We start from the raw sequence: 26,598 nt of genomic DNA on the forward strand, positions 1-26,598 counted from the left end.
GGAGATACCACTGTGCAAGCTTGGCACCAAATGGATATGTCTAATAAAGGTGACATCATTGTGTTAGCTTGTACCCAATGTGTACATCTAATAATGGTGATAGCATTGTGTTGGTTTGTACCCAGTACTTACTTGTACATGATGGAGATACCACTGTGCAAGCTTGGCACCAAATGGATATGTCTAATAAAGGTGACATCATTGTATTAGCTTGTACCCAATGTGTACATCTAATAATGGTGATAGCATTGTGTTGGTTTGTACCCAGTTCTTACTTGTACATGATGGAGATACCACTGTGCAAGCTTGGCACCAAATGCATACGTCTAATAAAAGTGACATCATTGTATTGGCTTTTGTACATCTAATAATGGTGACATCATTGTATTGGTTTTTACACAGTACTTACTTGTACATGATGGAGATACCACTGTGCAAGCTTGGCACCAAATGCATACGTCTAATACAGGTGACATTGTATTGGCTTGTACCCAATGTTTACCTCTATACCATGACGATGATGGTATCCCTGTTTGACTCTGGATTTCAGAATCATAGTAAAGGAATTTGGGTATCTGGGTATCATGTCTTTGTTGAACTTGTATAGTACCACCTCTCATAAATGTGCATTTTGCAAAGCTCACCCAGGTGGAGGGGGGTGGGGGGAGTGACCAGGCAGGTCATAATATCAGTACATACTAAACACTAAGGAAAGTAATACCACAGGGGTTAACTTTTTATCTAAGGTCAACTAAACTTTGTACCTCTGTTTTCTTTTGGTTAAACACCAACAGTGGCTTACAACATCATTATCAGTAGTAGTACTGTACTGACTGCATTATTGCACTGTTGTGAGTATTCCAGGGTATAGATCAACTTTCTCCCTTTTTTTTGGTTTCGATGATGATCGTAACCTTTGTACATAGTCATGCAGGTGGATGAGTGTTTGTCTGTGTGTATGTGTGACGCCTTGCTTGTAAACACGATATCCCAAGAAGGGAGGCTGGGACCAATCTCATATTTGGTGCGTAGGAGTATCACATTGATTAGAAGAAGCCTATTGTTTTTGTGGGAGGTCAGATGTCATTTGTGGTCACTAGGGGTCAAATTTTGAAAACCTTGTAAACCGTATAAACAATAACCAAGCATTACCTTCCCTGACGACAATCTCATTTCTTCGTTTTCGGTTCTCGCCGTTTCGTAATAAAACAGTCACATATATGACACAAAGGTGAGTCTTAATTTGTCCCCAAAAGATTGGCCTCTTTCCATAAAGAAGGAGGACATGAAAACCACAGGGAGAGTCCTAACGGACCCAAACCATCCACTTTAAATATTAATATTTGTGAGATGAATGCAAAATGAGTACATGTGCTTTGACCTACCATTGCTTAACATTCATGTAACCATGCATGCCATGCACATGTATACATGTGTTAGCTTACAGTTAAATTATAAGGTAAATGTGACAAAGAATCATAGCTTTTTTTATTTTATTTTGTAGCCGTAGTGATGATGCTTGACAGTCCCAATGGCTCCAGATGTCGTGAGTCACTTTAGGAAAGAATTACACCTTGTAGGTTTAAACTTTAAAGTACATTTCTGTTTATAGCCATCTTAAAAGAAGTGATTTTTAGGCAGAATGTTAGGTCTTGATATATGTAATAGTCAAGGGGGCTAAAAAGAAAACTTTCCAAAATGTAGAAATATACCTGCGACTATTGTGGTCTACAAGATATTCGCCTCTAAGATATGCTGATACTCTGAAATGCTCCTTTAAGGACGTCAACTATCCCAGTACAGGCATAAATGTTAATGTCAACTCACTGTTTTTTTTATGAACTCTTCCTTCCTTGTTGCCTAGCTGTTTCCAGGTAATGTCTATAACCCTGTAACATATATACCCAGCAACAGTTGGGTCATGCACCTTCCATCATCTATCTGCTCAAAGCTTCTAGCCAAGACTTTTTTTCAGTGGGCGGATGGGAATAGGGATGTATCGTAATTCTTTACATAAGAGCTTTTTTGGTTTAACCAATATATGTTAGGTGGAAATTGGGCACAGTTTAATATCTGCACTACTACTCCCTACTGCTTCACCTGGTCATTCTGCTACTCTCGGGGGGGGGGGGGGGGGGGAGTGAATGGAACAATACCTCTGGTTCAGTGGTGTCCTTTTACATATATACCTGATACAAAAGTTTCAAGTAAATTTGGCCTTATAAATGAAAGACAAACATTTAAAGAGAGAGAGAGATAGAAACAAACTCTTCAAAAGAAAAGAATACTTGTGTAGGTCAATCTATTGTTATGTTTGTATAGAGAAAGGTGAAACTTGTCAATTAGAGAGTTTTTAGAATGCTAACATTAATCAATCCAACTTTTATCACATATAATTTGTAAGTGTGTTTTTTGCCATACATGTAATGTGATTAAACCTAACCATCTGCCATATCATCAGAGTGATGGGAGGTTATTTCATCACTTTCATGCAATTTTTTTGTAATATTTTTTTTGGGGGGGGGGTAGGGAGGGGGAGAGAAGGTATAGCTCTATTCTATTTTGATGGTGCCAGTAACTAGTCCATATAAGTTTTTTTCCATGCACTGTACAGTCTTACATATGCTACTGCCTACACTGCTCCCTCATCCTTTGTTTGCTCCGGTCAAGTGCCCCAGATGTGGGTGAAAGAGGTCACCATCAAAACCTTTTGTTCCAATTTTTATAGGGGCCGCTTGAATGTAGATTTACACACTTGTTCCTATTACCAGTGAAGGGACTTCATATATGTTTACAAAGAGTTTGTCAAGAATTCTTTGACTCTGTGGAGAATTTCCTTCCATATGCTCTGTGCATAACTTTAGATTAGATATACACTTCAGCAGATCTACTGTATGTGGAGTATACTACTGACTCCAGTCCACTTGTTGCATGTAGATCACACAACTAATTCTTGTCCGATCTGACCTTTAAAGCTAGAGTATACAATTAATTAAAGTCCATCCACTCTATGTATGTGGAGTATACAACTTATTCCAGTCCAACTACTCTGTATGTAGAGTGTACAATAAGTTCCAGTCCAGCCACTCTATGTATGTGGAGTATACAACTTTTTCCAGTCCAACTACTCTGTATGTAGAGTGTACAACGAATTCCAGTCCAGCCACTCTATGTATGTGGAGTATACAACTTATTCCAGTCCAACTACTCTGTATGTAGAGTGTACAATTAATTTTAAGTCCAGCCACTCTATGTATGTGGAGTACACAACATATTCCAGTCCAACTACTCTGTATGTAGAATATACAATTAATTCCAGTCCATTCACTATGTATGTGGAGTATTCAACTTGTTCCTTTCTGTTTGATGGTTCAAATAGGATGCAGAGTTGGACTAATAATTTTAAAAAACAGAGAACTTAATTAATTGTAATGAATTAAAACTAAATATCAAATTTTTTATCAAACTGTTTTTTATACCACACACATTTTTTCTCTAGTTTCGCATTTCAATAAAAAAAAAAATTTTTTTTTTTACAAGTTCCTTCCTTGACAAGTGACTTTGTTTTTTTTTCCTCCATCAATTTGATATGAGCACACAAGTCTATGTCGTGAAAAGTCCCCTCCCCGTCCCCTCTTATTTTGCTAAGTAGTAACATCCGGACGGCGTCGTCGAGAGCGGCAGGCAAAACTGAATATATATCTCCGATATTGTCGTCGACGCCGTACAGTGTGGGACTACTGTCTATTACACGCACCGGTAGCCAGTCTCGCTGTATTCATCCATCCACTCTACCTAATACTGCAGCAAGGAAGCGGCATATCCTAATGACAACGTTGTTTCTCTGCTTCGGGCAGTTCAGATTGAAGGAGCAGTAGCAGCAGCAGCTCTAGTAGGAGAGAGAAGACGAAGAAGAAGAAGAAGAAGAAGAGGAAGAAGAATGTACACCATCTTCTACAGTGTAATTAACTTGGTCTAGCTAGGGCAGTTACCTGCAGTACATTGCATCGGCGGCAGCTATTCTGCCGCACATGTTCTGTATGCAGCACAGCTATCTCTACTCTCAGGAGGTGGATGAGGAGAAGTAGGAGTGTTTTCACTGATTTTCCTTCATTTCTCTCTCTCTCTCTCTCGCTGTCTCTTGCTTGTTAATTTAAACCACAGAGGACGAGGTGAGAGAATATTCGTATTTTCGTGCTATCGTATGACATTTCTAATTTCATTTTTGGTGGCCGACTAGGCTAGTAATGTTTGTATGGGCTTGTACGAGCAAGAATCATCCTTCACGGCAGAATGGAAAAAAATTTGGCGTGAAATTTAATTACCAAACTTAGCTTTCTTACTTTTATATTTTTAATTATATTTTATTTTCAATTCTTTATATTTTTTTATTGGATAGTAAGAATCATTTAGCACTTGGTTTATGGTATATGTCTGCGGTTTAGGGTAGAAAGTAATATGACACCGCGAAAATTTATTCCGTTATATGTTTGTTATATTCTGTTGATATTTAGATTTTATTTGTTACCATTACGAAAAGCTTTGTCTGTAGTACTGTTTTAATTTATTAATTTTTCGTCATTAAGATTTAGTTTTATTTAACAGTAATCTATGCAAGAGCCAGGATATGGTATGGAATCATTTTCCTCACAAAACTGCATCTTCGTACATGAGATTACCAACATTTAACAGACACTTTGTTTACAATTATGAGGGAGGTATACTGTTCGTAATCGGCACTGCTCCTACCTCTGCCCGATTGCGCAGTAAATATTGCGGCAGTTTAAAGGTATGGTCAGTACGAACTTTACTTACTGTATATGAAGTATAGTGTCTTTAACTTGAGTTTTGGGCTTTAGAATTAAAAGATTATTCTTGTTATCATATTGTTGATCAGTTTTTCAGGGTTACAGTAGATGACAGAAGCAGCAAACTGAGACAAATAAAATTTTGCAAATAGAAATAGTACTTAACATAGTAACTGTGTGTTAACATATAGCTTTGTACCTTACTTTAAATACAATAACTCCAGCACCCCACTCATTCTCTCATCACCCCATTCATATCCCCCCCCCTCCCTCCTTCCCCTGACTGCATTTAGATGAATTGGATAACTTACAAGATGCCTAAATTTCATATTTCATGTTGGTCAAGGAACATCAGCAAAGAAATTCACAATTGAAAGTTATGTGAAGCAATGAGGTACGTGAATGGATTTATATATTCATCAATGATCAATCTTACCTCTGTGGACAGAGAGATTTTGTTTGGAAAGTTTCGAAATAGTGCAGGACTACCTCGAATGGCTGTTTGACCTCCCTGTCTGCTCAAACAGGAAACCAGGAAGTCCACCAAAAAGTTCTGATTAGTTTGCCATCCTCTAAACCGTTCAGTCGCTATTGGGAACTAACGATCATCGTGTAAAGTACTTCATTAATGAAAAAAATAGTTTCATAATTTGACGTCGGTAACAGAAGTCGCAAAGAGTTCCGAATATGCTAGATGTTACCCATTCGAATCGATATAACCTTTGGTGGGTTTGCCTGGAGTCCGGCGCTGTTTATAGCAAACCTATTTCCCCTCTCGTCGTACGCTGTTGCATGGGGCTAGCTGGCTGGCTGTCTTGTCAGGAAGTCCACGGTAAGGTTCAGAGTACGTTCTGCGAATGATTTGAGTCACGCAGGAAGGAGTTATGCAGCTATTAATCAAGTTGTCAGATGTCTGCTATCTTCAACATCATTGACATAACAGGGTACAGTAGGTGTTCACTCGCCTACTTCGTTCGTATTGTTCTTGTTGTTTGGTAGAAATCTTTGAGACCAGTAGTAGAAAGAGTTGAGGAGGACCCTAAGAAAAATTTGACCCAAAGAGTGATTAGTACTGATTAGATAGTGCCAACATGGTTGGCAATGTTTGGCGTGAATCATTGCTGGACTTTTCCTTTTGTGCTGGTACCATGTAGATTGTGCAGAGCTATAACTGTGTGTACAGTATGATAGGTTCTAAGACATGGCTGTATTAGTATTTACTACTGCTAGGAACAAATATTAGAGGGACAGAATCGTGCATGCTTGTTATAACTAACTTACTGAGGAATTGCCATTGTATATGTACATACATGTGTACAGTTAATTAAATGCCATTGTAATGCTATCTGCAGGAAAAATGTTTGTATCTTGCGTTCTCCAATTCCACTTACTGTACAAACAGTAGAAGGAAGTACACAAGGAAGATTTTATCCTGTATCACATTGCAAAATGTTTTGCAAAATGGTGAAATTGCTATGTACTGTAAATGTTGAAAGGTTTTGTACATTGCATTTTTTTTTTTTTTTTTTTTTTACACAGTAACCATATTATTTTTGAAGATACAAAATTCAGAGCTTTCAATTTTTTTATATATAAGTACAACTAGTGGTAGTAAAAGGAATATTTAATTTTTCCTTTTATGATATGTTAGGCAAAGTGCTATGCAAAAAGAGTCAGATTAATATACATTTTGAAAGATGTTAATATGTATAGCAGTATCTTTTTACACAGTCAGGAACCATAGTATTTTGTAAGATACAAAACCTCAGAGCTTTTCAAAAACTGCTACAGTACGAAATCTGAACACTATTATAAATAATTAAAGTATGGGTAACAAATTTGGAAGGTACACTTGGGAATTGAAATTCAATTTTGCCTTCTGTGCAGTTTATATCTTTGTTTACTTTTGTGTTAGTACATTCAACCGCATCCAGTATTCATGTTATGCTTGAAATTTCATTGATATCGTCGTCTGCAGTCGTAGCTCTGTTGAATCGAAGAGAAGCAGCTCTAGCTGTGTGTACACCTCACACACTGTTATGTATGAGCGAAGTTGATATATGTACCCAACAGGTTACAGACCAAGTTACATATCTTGATCAATCCGTAATGAGCTGCAGCTGTTGAGGATAAAATTAATCCACTCTGTAGTGTCAGTATCATTTGTATTAAATTTATGATATCATTGTTGGAAATCAAAGAGAGGGGGGTGGGAGGGGGGAAAAAAAACTGTTAGCAAACTACTTTTATCTACAGCAGAAGAGCCTACTTAGGTTAATTGTAAAAGTTAGAGGACCGGACGTATCGATCATGGCAGGATCTTCTTCAGAGGCTAAAGTCTGTCATCCTCTGAAGATTCTGCTAGGATCGAAACGTCCTGCCTTCTAACTTGTACATACATGTCATTGTATTAAAGACACATATCTACTTCGTAATTATTAATGCGTTCTTATCCTTGCCCGGAGTTTATGTTGGCATTATTGAATAACTTTTCAGAAGTGTTTCAGAGCCAAATTGAATTCTTGTTTACCTTCCTTAAAATGCAGACCGCATATATCTCTAACAAAGTGAGGGTCAAAGGTCATGTGAAGCCAACAGAGGTCAAATTCTGAAAGACCTTTCAAATGTGATAACACGAAATTGTATGCTTTTGGTTGAAGTTAAAGTTTACTTAGTTCATTTGAAAATCCATAAAAGTTTTATCTAGTTGATATTTTGAAGCTTAGTAGGTTTCAGCGACTTTTGTTTTAGAAAGTTAATAATAGAATGCAGCTGATGTGAAACCTTGTTTCATAAATAATAATATTATATCCACAATTCTCCCTGTGTTTAAGATGCCTTGCACTGTAATGGAAATTGAAAGTATAGATCCCTGGGAATCAGCAAGGTTGTCAACAAAAGCATTCATTTCATGACCTTGTCATATATATTGTAAAAAAAAAAAAAAAAAAATCATTAATGAAATTGACTTTGATATTGCAAAGGTCATCGCTATGAGCAACTTTAGTCCAATAGTTTTTCTTTTTTCAAGGTTTCCTTGCCCTAGATGCAAATGCCCACAGTAATGACCATCAGTTTGGTTGGATTGGTGTAAATTTATTCATGAATTTGCAAATTCTTTGCATATGAGCTGTTCAGCTGAAGGTTAAAATTAAAAGTTTATTTAAAAGCTAATTAATATGAGTGTTTGCAACAGTAGGGATCTCCAGCCACACGCCAAATCAATAGAGGGTGATATTGTATCGGTCCATTCCAGCTCCGCGAATCTTGACAAGCTTGCAATCTCTGAAGTCACTGATAATTCAGTCGAGGAATCTCTGACAGAGACTTCAGGGCAAAATACCTACACATTGTTTCCTAATTCACACATAGTGTGACATATATATATAAACCAACGTACATTTTTTTTTACCACTCATAATCGTAGCACATTTTAGCGACGAATTGTTGCCCGCCATTTCGTTTGGCGAGATTACGCACGTGTGGTCGTAACCAATCAGAAAGCTTCTTTGGGGTATTTTCATTCACGTCCGCTAACTCACAGTCATGTCCGCTGAACTGAGTTTAAATGTTTGTGCGTCAGTAAACGTTAGATCGAAGTCTCCAAAATATATTGGACTTAAACAGGTCTGTGATGTATCTGGTATATCCCGATATATCAGGTATATATACAATATCTATATCAGGTATATATACGATCTTGTTCGTTGGTATTGAAGGTGAAATCTCCTGAAAATTTTTTTCACAACTTGAGCATCGACTGAGATATGTATAGAAAATCTTTGGAGATCGTGTAAACTGTACAGATCACGTGCATTACGAACGGTATAACAGCGCACTCGGTAGAAACGTTGAAGATACATTTATACATTATGCTCCTTCAGAAAGCAGGAATGTTTCGAACAAAAAAAAAGAAGCAACGAGCGAGAAAGGAGGAGGAGGAGAAAAGTACTGAAGATAATATTAAGATAAGAAATTGTGCGAAATTAAAATAATTCTTTCAGGGTGGGACATAATTGATTTGTCTGGTTGTGTACGGAGTCAGAGTTGCTATAATAGTCGTTCTCTATATCTCTTTCTCTTACAGATTTGATTCATATCCACAAGTGAAGTAGAATGCTGTGAATGATTCAAAACAAGGTAAGATCACACATTCTCCTCTAATCGTACATGAGAGCCCCGGGGGGGGGGGGTCAAGGGTACAGAGGGACAATTGTTCCTGGGGGTAAGGGGCCTAGTCCAGGGGGGTAGAGGAACAATGGGAAGGAGACAGTTAGGATTAATTTAGAGACTTTCTATGATTCCAAGAATTTTGAGTTAAAATGGAGGGTGTGTGATGTTTCCAAAAGATTTATGGCCAGCGTTGTCTCACAGATTACCATTTGAATATATATTGTAGTTAACTGTGCTGCGGCATACCTTGCTCACAGGTTTAGCTTTCATAATAGGCTGCTGGATGTTGGTAGTAATTCCACTGTGTACACATTGGTCGATGGGTGTGGTACCTGCAACAAACACTACAGTTATACTTTGAACTTTCCAATCACTCTGATAAAACTTGTGACGATCATTATGCCACCCAGCATTATTGTTATTGTTGGCGTTGGTGGTGGAAATAGTTGTAATTGTGTAGAATCAATGAATCGTTTCATTTGCAAAGAGTAGGATTTTCTAGTACTTCTGCTTTGCTGTTACAAAAAAATTCTGTCCAATCGGCAAGGGCAGTCAGCAAACGGAAATCTTTATCCCGATTGCGTGGCTTAGCAATTTGCTAACTGTTGCAGAATCGTTCTGACAGCTGTGCTCAGTCCTTGGATTCGTCACGAAGAGTTTTTCAGTCACGAGGGGCAGTTAGTCTCATCACGTATCCTTGACGTCCTCCCCTTCCCCCCCCACTTCCTTCTTCTCCACTCTAGCCTACAGTATTCCATCACTCTCTCCCTTTTTTTCGGTGTGCAAGTTCCAGATATTTGGATGATGGGACTTCCATAAAAAACATTTTGGGTACTTTTAAACAGTGTCCTTGCAAATTTTTCCGTCTGTCTGTCGGTCTGTCTGTCTCTCAATAAAATAGACATTTTTGCACAATTTACACCGTCATTCCGGGCCACTACGAAGTGCCACATCAGGTTGTCTCCTGGGAAACTTTCCGTAGGGTGCAGCCGTAAAACCAGGTATTTGCAAAGTACTATCTTTTCCAATTACCTCGCATTTCCCCATTTATACAGCTGGGTGAAGACAGGCAATGGAGATAAAGTGCCCTCCCCAAGGACATAACGCAATGATCTGGCCAGGACTCAAACCTGCAATGCTTAGATCGCAGTTCCATTGTCTTGACCACTTGACCTATCCCCCTCCCTCCCCTCCCGGTCTAGGTTTGCAAGGTAATGGATCTGGTCAGGACTAGAACCTGCAATGCTTAGATCGCAATTCCATTGTCTTGCCAAATTGAGCTAGCCTCCCCCCCCCCCTCTCCACCCTCCCTGGCTAGGTTTACATTGTTTCATGAAGTAGGAGGACACGGGCACAAATTTGTTTGCAGTTTGAACAGAAAGGTTTTTTATCCCGACTGGAGGCAAAATGAATGGTGATAGTGTGTGAGTGATACCAATAGCTTGTGAACTCTGTAACTCAAAAACTGCATGGTGAGTAAACTTCATATCAAGATAGTACATGAATACATTATATTGAGTACAACAACCTATTGTTTTCTGCATAAGGTCGTTTGAGGTCAACATATGTCCAAAATATGAAACCCTTGTAAAGAGGATAACTCAAAAACTAGAACTTGGATGCACTTCATATATGATATGTTAATCCACCTTCTTGAGTACAAGAAGCCCTGTGTTTTCTGTGGAGGTTAAAGGTCAACAGCTGGTCAAAATCTGAAAACTTGAAATATAAGATTACTCAAAGAGTAAAGCTTGTATGAACTTCATATTTTGAATTTGGATCCACCATATTGTGTAGGATATCATCACTGGTTTTGGTGGAGGTCAATTGAGGTCAATGTCTGAAACCCTGAATACACGATAACTCCAGACCCAAAGATTGGACAAACTTCATACTGTACATGGTATGTGGTTGAAGCACAAGATCTGTATTGTTTTCTGTGGAGTTAAAGGTCGTATAAGGTCAACAGAGGTCAAAGGCTGATAACAAGATAACTCCAAAGTGAACTCCTAGGACCTTCATCCTTGGTAAGTGGATCCACCTTATCAACATCTAAGAACTGTCCCTGCACAATCTTACATTATAAGTTTTCATATACACTTAAATGTTGTTTACAAGCAATCACCAAAGGTCTTAGCATTCTGGTTCTACAGGGAGTGATATGGCACATATCTATACTTCTGTGTGAAGATACTTTTCTGTTATATTTTGTCATTACATTAGCACTGAAAATAAAACACTGTAAGACACAACTTCCTTTTGAACTTTGTCATTTCAATAGCCTATATAAATAGCTTTAAGTCTTTCAATAAAGTAAACTGCTTAAGACCTTTAACATGTTATGCATCCCCCCCCCCCTCCACCCTCTCTGTAAATGTCACTCCTGAGGGATCAGTTTGCTACTTAAACCATTTGTATCAATCTTCATAATACTAGAGCTCTCAATGGGACCTTGGTTAACTCAGGGCCCTAGTGAGCTGTAATGTCTGAGAAATAGTGTCATAAACTCTCTGCTTCCATGCACTATATATATATACATATAGTTTGTGATAACAGTTTCCCCTCTGTCTGGTTAGAATGTGGAAGAGTAAGTCTTAGTACATGTCTGTCAGTCAGTGTCACAAGAATCGGAATGTAACTGTCTCTTGTAACAGCAGTCATTCGGTCATCAAAATGTCACATCTTCATCGTTGGTGGGAGAAATCTAGGAGTCAAGCTTGTACTGTGGAGACTGTGGTATTTTAAAGCAGCATGCGTGTGCCCTTGACGCTTAAAGTTTATTAAATTTATGGATCAAGTCCTATAATTTTGGAATCCTTCTGTGTCTACAGGTTAAAGAGGATAGGTGGGAATTATGGGCATTATAACAGGCTCTATTTTACAGGAACTTTTGTGTTGATTCTCAAGATATGAAAAGAGAAAGTAAATTATGGGAATCGTGGACATTTATAACTTCCATCTTGGAGAGAGTGAATGGGAACCTTGGACATTTGTACATTTGGCCTTAGCATTCTACTGTCGTCTGCTTTACATTATCTCTGATTCATCCATTTTTCCCAATAGTCGATGGATAACTGTCATGGTGTTTAAACAGGTTTCCAATAATACGTAGTTTTAGCATGATTTTGGGGGCATGAGTAGGGTCATGTGAGACTAAATTTGTAAGTTTTTGGTCAGTGTAGTGATTTCAGTTATCCAAGGCAGCTGAGATATATATCTCAGTTTTTACTACAACAGAGCTTCTGTTACTCACTTGGCAACATAGCACTAGACATTACATATTAGACATTACTACACACTACAAGGCATTAACTTACTGTAGCATCAGACTCTACTCGGCAGTATTTTAAATCACCAGATATTTGATTACTATAGCACTAGACACTACTTAATATACACTACTAGGCACTACTTACTAGACATTACTAGGCACTACTTCAAATCACTTTGACATTAGACTACCAGACACTACTAGGCACTACTTACTTTAGCACTAGACACTACTTACTAGACTCTACTAGGCACTACTTCAAATCACTATGACATTAGACTACCAGACACTACTAGGCACTACTTACTTTAGCACTAGACACTACTAGGCACTACTTCAAATTACTAGATATTAGACTTACCAGACACTACTAGCCACTGTTTACTACATACATCACTAGACACTACCTACTACATAGCACTAGACATTACCTTACTATAGCAATAACAATTCAGCATTTAATCACAAGAAAAATCCTTTATCCTAGAAAAACACAGCACTAGATTTCTCACCAATGCCTTATCATACTGATGCATCGAGAGCATACAGGTACTTGAATCAATCTAAAATAATAATTCAGTTATTAACGAAAACTTAACACAAAAATTCCATCACCATATCAGAAATTATCCCCCAAAATTTCATTCTTGAAAACAGCTGCATTGGAGAAATATAGGATTCCGCTTGACAATCTTTTGTTTGGGTATTAGAGAACCTGTACAAGTCAAGGGAAATGAAAACACCAGCTGTGATAGATCAGGTTTTGCAGATCTCTGTAGAATATGATGGGAGTGTGGTTTGTGTCTATTTGCTATGCATGCACTTGAGTTTTCATTGTATTTTCATTGCATTTTTGCGAGTGTTCAGTCTGTATTATCAGTGTGTAATGCATGTATGTGAGTGTTCAGTCTTTGTCTTTGTGTGATGCATGTATGTGAGTGTTCAGTCTGTATTATCTGTGTGGGATGTATGTATGTGAGTGTTCAGTCTGATTATCTGTGTGTGATGCATGAATGTGAGTGTTCAGTCTATATTATCTTTGTGTGATGCATGTATGTGAGTGTTCAGTCTGATTATCTGTGTGTGATGCATGAATGTGAGTGTTCAGTCTGTATTATCAGTGTGTAATGCATGTATGTGAGTGTTCAGTCTTTGTCTTTGTGTGATGCATGTATGTGAGTGTTCAGTCTGTATTATCTGTGTGGGATGTATGTATGTGAGTGTTCAGTCTGATTATCTGTGTGTGATGCATGAATGTGAGTGTTCAGTCTATATTATCTTTGTGTGATGCATGTATGTGAGTGTTCAGTCTGATTATCTGTGTGTGATGCATGAATGTGAGTGTTCAGTCTGTATTATCAGTGTGTAATGCATGTATGTGAGTGTTCAGTCTTTATGTCTTTGTGTGATGCATGTATGTGAGTTATCAGATTTTTATTATCTCTGTGTGATGCATGAATGTGAGTGTTCAGTCTGTATTATCTGTGTGGGATGTATGTATGTGAGTGTTCAGTCTTTATGTCTTTGTGTGATGCATGTATGTGAGTTATCAGATTTTTATTATCTCTGTGTGATGCATGAATGTGAGTGTTCAGTCTGTATTATCTGTGTGGGATGCATGTATGTGAGTGTTCAGTTTGTATTATCTGTGTGTGATGCATGAATGTGAGTGTTCAGTCTTTATGTCTTAGTGTGTTGCATGTATGTGAGTGTTCAGTCTGTATGATTTGTGTGTGATGCATGTATGTGAGTGTTCAGTTTTTTTTGTTATCTGTGTGATACATGCATGTGAGTGTTCAGTCTGTATTATCTGTGTGTGATGCATGTATGTGAGTATTCAGTCTTTATGTCTGTGTGTGATGCATGTATGTGAGTGTTCAGTCTGTATTATCTATGTGTGATGCATACATGTATGTGAGTGTTCAGTCTGTATTATCTGTGTGTGATGCATGCATGTGAGTGTACAGTCTGCATTATCTGTGTGTGATGCATGAATGTGAGTGTTCAGTCTTGATGTCTTTGTGTGATGCATGTATGTGAGTGTTCAGTCTGTATTACTGTATCTTTGTGTGATGCATATATGTGAGTGTTCAGTCTGTATTAACTGTATCTTTGTGTGATGCATGTATGTGAGTGTTCAGTCTGTATTATCTGTGCGAACATGTATGTGAGTGTTCATTTTGTATGTGTGTGTGCAACAGAATTGTAAGATTTGATTGTTTCATGTTTTTGTTTTTAAACAAAAGACACCTTCATGGTATGTGTGCTCAGGTTCATAGGGTCATGGTCTAAACCAAGCAAATTCCCAAAGAAAATTTTCAATTGACTCTTACAAAGCAAACATCAAACATCCAAAACTAAAATCTAAAAGGATAAAGTTAAGACTTGTGTGCAAAAAAAAATATTTGTCTGGAAAGTTGATATGCACAGTGATTGTTCCTATCTGAGAATGACCAGATGTGAATGTTCATGCAATTTCAAAGGAGCTTCTGAAAAATTCTCATCAAAACAGGCCAGCAATTCTCTACTACCATATGCCCTCCCCATCCCCCCCCCCCCCACCCGGAATGCACACAAACATCACAGAAGCACAAGAGGTATCTTTTATTTCCGTTATTTTCACATCACACGATGAACTTAGTCTTTAAATTGTCTTTAATGGTTGAATGTGAATGATGAATGTTCCCTTTAGTCTTGGTTGGTGGTGTAGTATTAGTTTGTATAGAGAGATCTGTTATGGGATGGTAACTGGTCATTAATGTTCACTTCTCTTGGTAAGCATCCACCCCCCCCCCTCCCCCCTCATATAAATTAATCGATCTTATCACTCCACAATATTTGAGATGCTTCTGAGTCAGAACATTCAGATATTATTGCACTGGCAAACTTTCCAGTGTTAGATAGCAAGTTATAGATTTAAATACATGTACATGTAGATGCTGTCACCTTAACTTGTGTAGTTACTCTTTTAATTCACTCAATGGAATTATTCAATTTTAGCCAAAGACTTTCATAGCAACAGATTCAAATATTAACATTCCCTACTTTGCATATATATATATACCAGAATCAGACTGGGTAAGTTGTTATTAATTTCTAAATTCCAGGTCATATTCATTCTACCTCCATGTTTGTTTACCAGCTCAGCGTACTGATTCTCTAGGATCACAATAACCAGTGTGTGTTTGTGTCCGCCTACACATTGTATTATGTATTAGTATATGGGTGAAAGAAGCAGTCTCGTCAAATGAAACCAGACTTAGGGATTCAACAGCTTGCAAACATGTGCAGGCCCCCTGACTGAGAGCCAAACCTCTGCAAGCTGGCTTTTGAAATTCTACACCAAAAGAATTTTGCTTGCCATGTTATTATATGGCTATGTTTTCATTCAGTTGCAAGTACAGCAGCTGAGTACAGTAGGAAGATGCTGTGAGTCTGGTGGCATTTAGCCAGCAAAAGGATTTTTTACAAACATTGCATCCTGACTTTGGTTATGATGGAGAAGGGGGGGGGGGTGGGGGAGGGTAATCAAGTAGGTGCAAGGGGTTGGATCAAGAGAATGATGATGATGATGCTGAGGATTTTCTGGTTGTTATGTTAGGGTAGGTGCACCAAGGAAGCCCCCTCACCCCCACTGAGGAGGGGGGGGGTTTAAAAAAAACAAGAGAATAAGAACTGCATTCTTATGATATGTAAATGGTGCTCTCAGCTAGTACAAGGTAGTTTTTGCAGTAATGTAGTAAAATCGTAAAATTATAATTTTTCCTTAAATGACAGTTACCTGTACACTCCGAATAACAAAGAAAGCTTTAAAACAATTGGAAAGTTGATTTTCTTTGGGGGGCGGGGGGAGGGGGAGGTTTGTATGGAATCATGGAATTTTTCTTTTGAAGGGTATTAATTGAGAATGGGCTGTTAGGAATAACTATTTTTGAATTGAATTCCACATAATCCCAAATAAAAAATATATCCTTAAATAATTTTCCATGATTAGCAGTCAGCTGCTCTGTTACTTTGATGTTTATTGTAAGTTAATGGAATCATCGTAAGCAGATCGTAAGATCGTAGATTGTAAGCAATCTTATGCAAGTATCTCTATATGAATTATGAAAACTGTGTCTTTATGAAGCATGATATTACCAGATGGTTGCCTCTAGAGAGCTGTTCACTATTCCATTGTCTTTTAATTTGCCTGTATAATTGATAAGTACTCAGCAATTGATTTACCTCTGAATGCGTCCTGGATATGTCACAGATATCACTCTCATGTTAATATGTCTGTGCCTGCTGGACCTGTGCACAAGAGCAGTACATTAACTGCTGTACATACATGTACTAGTTCCCTACCTGCACTAATAGCTTCTAATTTTAGAATTTTACAAGCCGTTAAAAAAAAAGGTTTTGCAGTGTATACACTGTGCAAACTGTGTGCAATTAGTGGTAGAAACAAATATATACACATATTAAGAGACAGCTAACAATATGAACACATAGGAGTTCCAGGACAAACTTTTTAGGGATTTTTTTTTTACGGCAAAATTGGTTGCCCGTAAAAATGTACCAAAAGAAGGGAGTTGGAGAGATAAATTTACTTTGTTCCTCGCTTGTACCTGTCTCCCCACAACCTTAGCACCTCGCTTTACTGTGCCTAGAATGAACTGGTAACCTTTGAACACTGTGCTTCAACCGACCCCTCCGGTCAATGCCCTTCCTTCTCATTCTACCTTCCAAAGTGCCAACATCGTGCGTTTAGTTTTCACGATTTCCTACAGTGATTTTCGTACCAAAATAAGGGAGTAGGAGAGATAAATTTGTAGGTATGGTGCATAGAAAACCAGCTTCTTCGGGTGGTTCATAGGCAACCACTATCTTCATTTTATTTCAGTATCTCCAAAGTGCTAGAGGGTGATACCAATTTATCATTTCAGCTATTTGGGGGAATTTAGATGTTTTGATGATTTTGGTCACCACAACGGAAGTTTTGATCGTCTCTGACAACCATTCAACCAAAAAAAAAATTACCCTCTGCTCAATCTGTTTTCCCATTTTGCTAAATTGTTTGTTAAAAATGGGAGTAATTTCCCAAAATATTAAAAAGGAAATTATTTTACAATTTCTAACAGAATTATAGACAGGGCTTCATTGACAGGTCCTAGGGTTAGCCCCTAACCCTATCATTAACGGGGCTAATTCATTGACAGGGCTTAGGGTAAGCCCCTTACCCTATCATTACTAGGGCTAATTCATTGACATGAGGTTAGCCCCTAACCCTATCATTAACAGGGCTAAGCCATTGACAGTGCCTAGGGTTAGCCCCTGATTCTATTGTTAACAGGGGCTAGGGTTAGTCCATTGCCCTATCATTAACAGGGCAAATTCATTGACAGAGCTTAGGGTTAGCCCCTCACCCCTATGGTTACCAGGGCTAATTCAATTGACGGGGCTTTAGGGTTAGCCTCCTAACCCCTATCTTTAACAGTGCTTCCATTTTGAAAAAAAAAAAATGTTTCCTAGTGTGTATCTTGCTATTAACATTTACACTGCCCTTCTGTCTTAATGCTACCAGCCAGAGATTTCACTCAGTGTTGAGTGAGTCATGTGATTTAGTTGGAACAAGTACAGTAAGTAGGTATAAAGTGTGTGTAACCTCACACAGCATGAATGTGAACATACTTCACTGTGAGCTTTACAGGCGCTGTGTTACATTTGGCATCTGGTTTGGTATGTTCTTGTTTCTCTCCCTAGGAGTGTAACCATTTATTTAAGACCAAACTAATATTTGTTAAAAAAGGTGAACAATTATTACCTTATTTTCAATACAAAACATTCAATATTTAATCTGCAGGAATTTATGTCTAAATATGTACATGTTTATATGTGTTGAAGTTTTATCTCCATATAGGTTAGTTGAGACTGGAGAATAAACAGTGAGCTCAGAATGAAAGTCAATAACTTTTACACATTAAATTTGATTTTTCATAAGAGTATTCATGGCTTCGATCAGGTTGGAACAAAGTTTTTGACTCTTTGCTGTGTAGCAGACACAGCTTTTTGAGCTGACATCCAATTCTCTTGGCAGCCTGTCCAGGTTATGTGTTAGTTATCACAGAACTAACATTACTTGTGCTCTGAAAAAAATTCAAAGGTTGGCTTGTCTGAGTGAAACATGACAATGTTTTTTTTATTATTTTTTTTATAACTTTGTTACAACATTCATATCCTGATCCTGTGTGATCTAGTCTAAGGGACATCTCAACAGTGAATTAACTTCATTGCTAATTAGATAACACATCACTTGAAAATGTGAAAGAAATACTTATGAGAAGAAATAAAGAAATATGTATGTTCCTCTTCTTATCTCAGGGGAATAATTGATCGCATCGGAAAATAATGCTATGCAAAATGGGCACCTTGCTATACAGGTTGCAAAGATGTATAGCATTTGTTTGTTTTTTTGTTGTTAAGAAAACCATATTACATTATAATCTTGAGTTCAAAATTCAGGAACCTTTCAAAATTTCTACGCAAATTTTTTACAAACTAAATTGTACCCTTTCTATCTACATATGGCTATGTATTTTAATGGCTGGATAATAAGCTGTAAATATAGTTTGAAGTTTTCAAATGTATGACCATCAGTGACTTTATTGCTCTCGTATGTCTACAATTAGGTTCATATTAGGAGATATGACCATACTGTGATAGTTTATATACACTATGTACAACGCTACCTTGCTTTTGAACTATATGGTATCTCGCCACCGTAGTCGCCTTACCAGGCAGGTAACGAAGTGATGACAGAGGCAAGAGAACCTCAAAGTTTTAATAACTTTCTGTGTATGAACTATACTGTAGCAATTAGTTAATTAGCAGGTAGTTGTTTTCAACTGGTACAAACCACTGTCATGGTGATTCTTGACATGCTTGTGCAGCGTCTGTATATAAATAGGGTGTCCGCATATAAAGCAGGAGGCCCGGGTTCGAATCCCAGTGGAGGCTGGAAGTTTTTCCACTGTTCTAAATTTTCCAACTCAATAGGTTTTCAATTATATATATATATATATATATATATATATTTATATATATATATATTTATATATATATTCCTTCTCATTACGTTTTCAATTATATTTATATATATATAACCCATTACGTTTTCAATTATATTTATATATATATATATATATATATATATATATATAGATATATATATTTATATATTTATATATACATGTCTCCTATATGTATCACCTTGCAAAAAAAGTACACTGCTATATGTACTAGGTCAACTACTGAAGTTTGCCAATTACACTGCAACATAATGCTTTCAATGAAACTGCTACATACTGTGTGTGTGTGAGTGTAATTGTACAGTGAACGGCCTTGATCATAGAGCTCTGTGAGAAAGAGTTTGTCTTCAACACATTGTACACACACACACACACAACAGTGGAATGAATTGTGTGTGTGCACTTGAACAGTAGATCCCAATACAGTCACAGTCTCCCTGTGATAGAGTCACTATATACAGGAGCAGGCATTGTCCAAGCTGTTGATATGCATCTCTGTGTGTGTTTGTGTGGATAGCATATAGTGCTACATATTGGCCTGGTTGGAGCTGGGTCATGGACAAGTTAGCTTAGGGACTGTCATTGTTAAAGTCTGTTTATTTAATAACCTTAGGCAATGTTACAGAGTGCACACTGGTTGACTTGAAATACAGCAGCTACAGTACCATACCATTCATTAGTTAGCTGGTAGCTTACTAAGTTTGTTGCCGCAGATGTTTTGGCCCAATATTTGGCTATTTCGCTGACTGATGTCCAACCTTGAAACCTTCATAGAAACTTATATTTGCTGTTCTAATTCCCGAAGAAGGGGGTGAAGGAAACAAATTATGTCATTTTGTTTTACGAGTGTACAGGAGTAAAAGCAACTCTGTTGTCAAGAATATCTGGGATGATTGTGGTTTTGAAGTACTCAATACTACATACAGTAGAGCTGATTTCTGCAAATATTTTTATGGATTTAGGAAATCTTGCATGTACATCCCTGCTATGAAAAATGATGTGTTCTTCTGCGTTGCATAATTATTGGATTCCAGTGTCTGTTCGTGATAGAATTTTATCTCATCCTAAAAAAATGGTAAGTATACTATTTAGTAAGATTTGCTTTTTTGTCTGTTTTCCTCAGAAAGGAAGGAAACAGCTCTTCCTCTTTCCCTTTTTTTTTGTCTATTTCTTTTTCATTTGTCGTCTTTTATAATTTCCTGTTTCATTAAGCCACAACAGTCATAGTGCTCGTGAAACATGACGATGAAAATGTTCCAACTAATCTTTAAAAGTGCTAGAGAAAGGTATCCCAAGAAATGTTAGAGACAAATAGGTTTAGACATATGAAATGTGGGAAGTAAAATTTTACGATATGAATATTATGATATATATAATGTTTACAAGGAGTATACCTCTCTTAAATGCCAAGTGAGCTTTTCACCCTCAGCTTGTAATTTTGACATGTTACATATTTTCAGTAGTTCCGATCGAAATATCTGATGTATGTTGGCATGGTTGATTCATAAAAGTCGAGCAAACGGTGCCCTTCGGAATTTTGACTCCCTGGTGGATCAAGCCAATCGTTCCATCATGATTCCATATAACGCCACCTGAAATATTTCTATACATAGTAAATGCCAAAAGTTCATATCAAGGGCAGTATTAGGACTATAGGGATAGTACAGAACTATATCGCAGTCTAGCAAGTTGCTTTCCACAATTTAAATTATACAACATTAATCAAAAGTTTCATTTCTTGTTGTTGTGTTAAACCATATTTTTGTTGATGCTTTACAATGTAGGCATTGTAATACTTAACAACCAAATTTTTGCATAGCCTCAGAATAAATTCTGTCTGACATTGCAAAATATTTCAATCTTGGAACCTGTCTTAAGATGTGTTTCAGAGACTTGACAGAAAGCCAGGAGAAAGTCTGTTTATTATACATAAACATGGTAGGAATTTTTGCTGTATATAGCAAAATACTGTGGTCAGTCAACAGACATGGTAATATTATCCAATCACTCGTACATCACACAAAACTTTCAAGAAGTTGGAGATTTCAAAAGTTTTGGCTAGTTCAAATCTGTGATTTAATAAATTAGCCTTTGTAAAGACTCAAATCCACATTCCGTAATGATTGACCAGTTTGTTAAAATTGTTTTCAGGCACAAAGCATACATGTATGTCAATGACTGCAAGATAGTTAAGGTCAGGTGGGCATGCATATCACCAACAATGGTAGGATAGTAAATTAGTATTAATCAAGATGGAGAAAAGTGAAGGAAATGTTTTTTGTGGCAGACTTGTGATACATCACCTCTGGTGATCAAACTTTTCCTGAATAATTATGATACCTGGGCATTGTTGACATGACATGGTTCACGCTTCACATATTAATGTACACAGATTTTGAATTGTTTTGAATCTAGGTAAGTCCTGTCCTTTCGATACCAAAAGGAATTTATTGCCAAGCATTTGTTACATTTTCACTTTGACAGAACTTTTCTGTTTGGATGACAGTTGCTCTGCGGAACTCTCAGAATTAATTTGAACATTGCATAAAAGATTGGATTGATTTAAGAACAGCGATATATATACTGAATGTAGTGGCGTATAAGTGGAGATTTGAGACATTATTTTGCAGTGAAGACCACCAGCGAGGGAATAACATACGTAAAAATGCCTCGTGCTTGGGGAACTTTTTAAATATATACTGTACCTATTTGCTTGATTTGGTGGTAAAAACAAGTTAATATTGAAAATCTTTTTAGTGTCGGAAGCCCCCTTATGTCGAAGGATGACTTTACATGTGCAGTTTGCAGACTTTTAGTCTTAAGTAATATGTTTAGTCTAGAAAAGATTTGTAAAGTAGTTATGTTGCAATTTAACTATTCATGTTTTCAACTACACAGATATGCTTAACCCCTGGTATGCTCCTTTAAGACTAAACTGATCATGTTCAAATTGTAAGAAGTGGACTCCCAACAAGCATAACATCTGAAAAGAAACAAACCATGTCCCCATGCACAACCCCAAACAACCAACCCGATGGGACATTTGGTTAGCACCACGGTACATCACCTGAACACAGGAGCTCATCGGTGCAAGGTCACCCTCTCACCATAACCCCCAACTCCCCTACCCCCTCCCATCTAAGTCTTGACCATATCACTTCATGTTTTGATGTCGTAGGAAGGATACTGTTCATAGCTATTCATAACAGCTTACCCAGCAAGGTTTAAAGGGCGTTTCCTGCTGTAGGTAGGTAATATACTATCAGGATAGCTGTTTTTACTACATTAATTACAATTAAAATCTCTGGCGATTTTCATAAACCAGCAGCCAAGTAAATACTCCAAGTGTTTGCATAAATGAAATCTGTGATCGTGGCATAGGAGACCACTGTGTGGGTATTACCTTTATTTAGTGTAATTTTAGGCAAGAAAAACGTTACAATTCGTAATAATAGTTCAGTTTGGTATTCAAATATAGTTTATTGAAGATAAAAGATTCCATTATAAGTGTTAGCCAAAGGCAAGCTTTGATATGAATGCGTCATATCGGTCCTCAACAGAGGGATCTATTCTGTTTGCACACCTCAAAAAACAAATTGTATAGCACCGTGACAAATAGTATCTCAATCTATGTGCTAGTTGTGAAAATATGTTAAAAAAGATCCAGGCTTCAATAATTACGAAAAGAATTGCAGGTACAACTCCAGTTTATTCCAGTTTGGAGACTTGGTTACAATTTACTGACAATCAATGCTTATAGCACAATTTAGCAAAAATACCTCAAACAAGCTTTCTGATTGGTTGATGACCAGATGTGAGTAAAGTTGCCATGCAAACTGTGGGCAACATTACCTTGCTAAAGTGTGCTAGTTATGAGTGGAAAAAACCATGTTAGTTTGAATATGTCACACAATGTGTGAAATATAGAGAGCCCTTTGCCCAAAAGTGTCAGTCAGAGATTCCTCAAAGATATTCTCAGTGATTTCAGAGACAGCATCGTTTCAAGACCAATATGACAGCGCCCTCTGTTGATTTAGGGCGTGGCTAGAGGTCCCAGTCTGCAATGGATGAGTTGCATTTCATAAAGAATGTTGAAAGTGTTATTTCTTCGTACTTACTGCACCTGTTTTGTGCATGTCCATTTTATCTTGATTATATCATTACATTCAGTCTAGTGCTATATATACTGTATTACATATTGTTGTCACCTGATGTATGTGTAGTCCATAATATCTTGATTACATCATCACATTCAGTCTAGTGCTATATAACATACAGTATTGTTATCACCTGATTTTTGTATTGTTCACATGACAATTATATCATTACATTCAGTCTAGTGCTATACTGTATTACATATTGTTGTCACCTGATGGTGTGTAGTCCATAATATCATGGTTACATCATTACATTCAGTCTAGTGCTATATAACATACAGTATTGTTATCACCTGATTTTTGTATTGTTCACATGACAATTATATCATTACATTCAGTCTAGTGCTATACTGTATTACATATTGTTGTCACCTGATGGTGTGTAGTCCATAATATCATGGTTACATCATTACATTCAGTCTAGTGCTATATAACATACAGTATTGTTATCACCTGATTTTTGTATTGTTCACATGACAATTATATCATTACATTTAGTCTAGTGCTGTAGTACATATTGTTGTCACCTGATGTGTGTGTAGTCCATAATATCATGGTTACATCATTACATTCAGTCTAGTGCTATATAACATACAGTATTGTTATCACCTGATTTTTGTATTGTTCACATGACAATTATATCATTACATTTAGTCTAGTGCTGTAGTACATATTGTTGTCACCTGATGTGTGTGTAGTCCATAATATCATGATTACATCATCACATTCAGTCTAGTACTGTAGTACATATTGTTGTCACCTGATGTATGTGTAGTCCATAATATCATGATTACATCATTACATTCAGTCTAGTGCTATATAACATATTGTTATCACCTGATTTTTGTATTGTTCACATGACAATTATATTACATTTAGTCTAGTGCTGTAGTACATATTGTTATCACCTGATGTGTGTGTAGTCCATAATATCATGGTTACATCATTACATTCAGTCTAGTGATGTAGTACATATTGTTGTCACCTGATTTTTGTGTTGTTCACATGACAATTATATCATTACATTCAGTCTAGTACTGTAGTACATATTGTTGTCACCTGATGTGTGTGTAGTCCATAATATCACCATTACATAATTTCATTCAGTGTAGGGCTGTATTACATATTGTTATCACCTGATTTTTGTATTGTTCATAATATGACAATTACATCATTACTTTCAATCAGATAGTGCAGTAGTACTGTACATGCATATTGTTGTCACCCATTTTGTGTGTACGTCCATAATATCAGAATTGCATCAATACATATTCAATCTAGTGCAGTAGGTATGTACTGTTATCTCCTGTGGTCTGTGTACATACAATTCTTAATTATGAAGTAGTCTATCAACTGAGTTACCAACCGAGGAAGACCAAAATGATCAGTACTGCAGCCTTGGGGAAGAGAGAGAAATTGTGTGTGTTGGTTAGCTGCTCTGCATACAATACTATACAAGTAGATTTCATATCTTGATTGTATGTGTTTGTGTGTGTTTGCTGTGTGTGTTCATTTCTCTTGTTGGGGTCACTGGTGTAATGCTAGTTGCCCTGTAGGCATGCATGGTATTTGACCAGCCAAGCAATGACTAACTTATTGTAGTACACATAATTTATCAAAGTAGGTGTAGTCTACTGCTGGGTGGGTGGTTCTGCTTTTCCTTTTCTTTCTTGTCTTCTGGGTGAGTCCAATAAAGGATGACCTTAGCTTAGGTCATATTGTAGTCAAGTCCACAGTTTCTATACTGTAGGGAAATATTCCATAACAAAGAGTCAGTTAAAGTAGAATAGCCTGCAAATTTTTATCATCCAAAGTTTAGCTTAAATTTGTGCTTTGCTATGTTTGTTATACTGTAATATCAAGCATACAATCCTCCAACTTTCTCTTTAGATTCGCTACTCGCCACTGTTGGATGAGATCAGAGGATACAGTCTCCCATATGAATTCTCTGCCTCCTTTCCCCATATCCCCCCCCCTCCTCCTGCCCCATGTGCAGTTTCTCGTCTTCACTCACATTTAATGAGATTGATTAGCGGAAGATAAACTTGTGATAAATCATCTGTAAATTTATGAAACATTTTGATTTGCTTTGCCTGAATCTAGGCAAAGTTTCTTCACTTCCTTAAAACTTATACTGTATGTGGGTCATGCATGTTAAACTCTTCAATGTGATTGGGGAGGGGGTGGGGTGGGTGACTGTGATGAGATTAGCTGGAAGTGATTCTTATATTTAGATCCTTTTCCACCTCTGTAACTCTATCTTGCAAATTCTCCAAACGGTTAATCTGGTTGTCTCTGTAAGCACATCATTATAGGGTGAGGTTTTATTTGGTTGCTATGGTAATAGGAACCTAAAGTTATGAAAGCAAACTTGGCTGAGTTGATATCGTTAAATTTTTTTTAGACGCTTTCTAATGTCAAAATGCCTTATCATAAGGTAGGTCATTAGCTCGATTCCTCAAGTTTCTTTTCAAATAATCAATTAAACAGTGGGGGAAAAAGTATTTTCCAGTACATTAAGTAAATATACGATATATGAAGTCCTGTGAAAATCACCCGGGCGACAACCAGTATCAAATTCAAATTGATTAAATTGGAATGTATGGGGGCGGGGGGGGGGGGTGGGGTAGGAGTGCCTTTGTGTGATCAATTATGTACAGTAGTCTCACGATCTTTGAGTGCTACTTCATGGGTTTAAAGTAATTTCAGAGGCAAATCCAGAGGACTGCTTCGAATGGCATAAAGATGTCTGTTTGCATTAATTATGTAGTTATCACATTAATGAATAACTGATGACGTTCCGTCGTTTTGTGTCGGTAGTAGGTGTGGATGTTTTAATTGATTGATAAGTCGATAGATTTTAATGTAGTGAGTTATTCAAGCCAAACGGAACAGCAACCTGAGTGATATATAAATATATCTTTGTTTGACTTGAGAATCTGTACTGTGGTGTGTGTGTGTTTGTGATAGGAGAGTTGAAGAAGAATAATTTTGTGATGGGATCGCAGGGGTCAGGAGGGGGGGGGGGACATAGTACAGGGTCAGATAAAATGATACAGTATTTGTTTTTTAGGTCTACAAATGTATGTTAGTGTACCATTTGAGCAATATTTAACTCA

The 26,598-nt window shown here is 37.2% G+C and overlaps 1 protein-coding gene across 4 annotated transcripts in view; it reads left to right on the forward strand.

Annotated features, from left to right (window-relative positions):
• LOC139954988 (uncharacterized) overlaps window positions 1-26,598 on the forward strand; it is a 74,060-nt gene that overhangs the window by 14,234 nt on the left and 33,228 nt on the right. For 3 of the 4 annotated variants that reach the window (XM_071955076.1, XM_071955079.1, XM_071955078.1), the window contains exon 2: window positions 8,896-8,948. The gene's annotated coding sequence lies outside the window, so the exon portion shown is untranslated. Of the gene's footprint in view, window positions 1-8,895; window positions 8,949-20,246; window positions 20,398-26,598 lie in introns of those variants that run through there. The other variant, XM_071955077.1, reaches the window with a different exon arrangement.

The sequence above is a fragment of the Apostichopus japonicus genome, chromosome 17 (assembly GCF_037975245.1).
Source record: "Apostichopus japonicus isolate 1M-3 chromosome 17, ASM3797524v1, whole genome shotgun sequence".
Taxonomy (NCBI): domain Eukaryota; kingdom Metazoa; phylum Echinodermata; class Holothuroidea; order Aspidochirotida; family Stichopodidae; genus Apostichopus; species Apostichopus japonicus.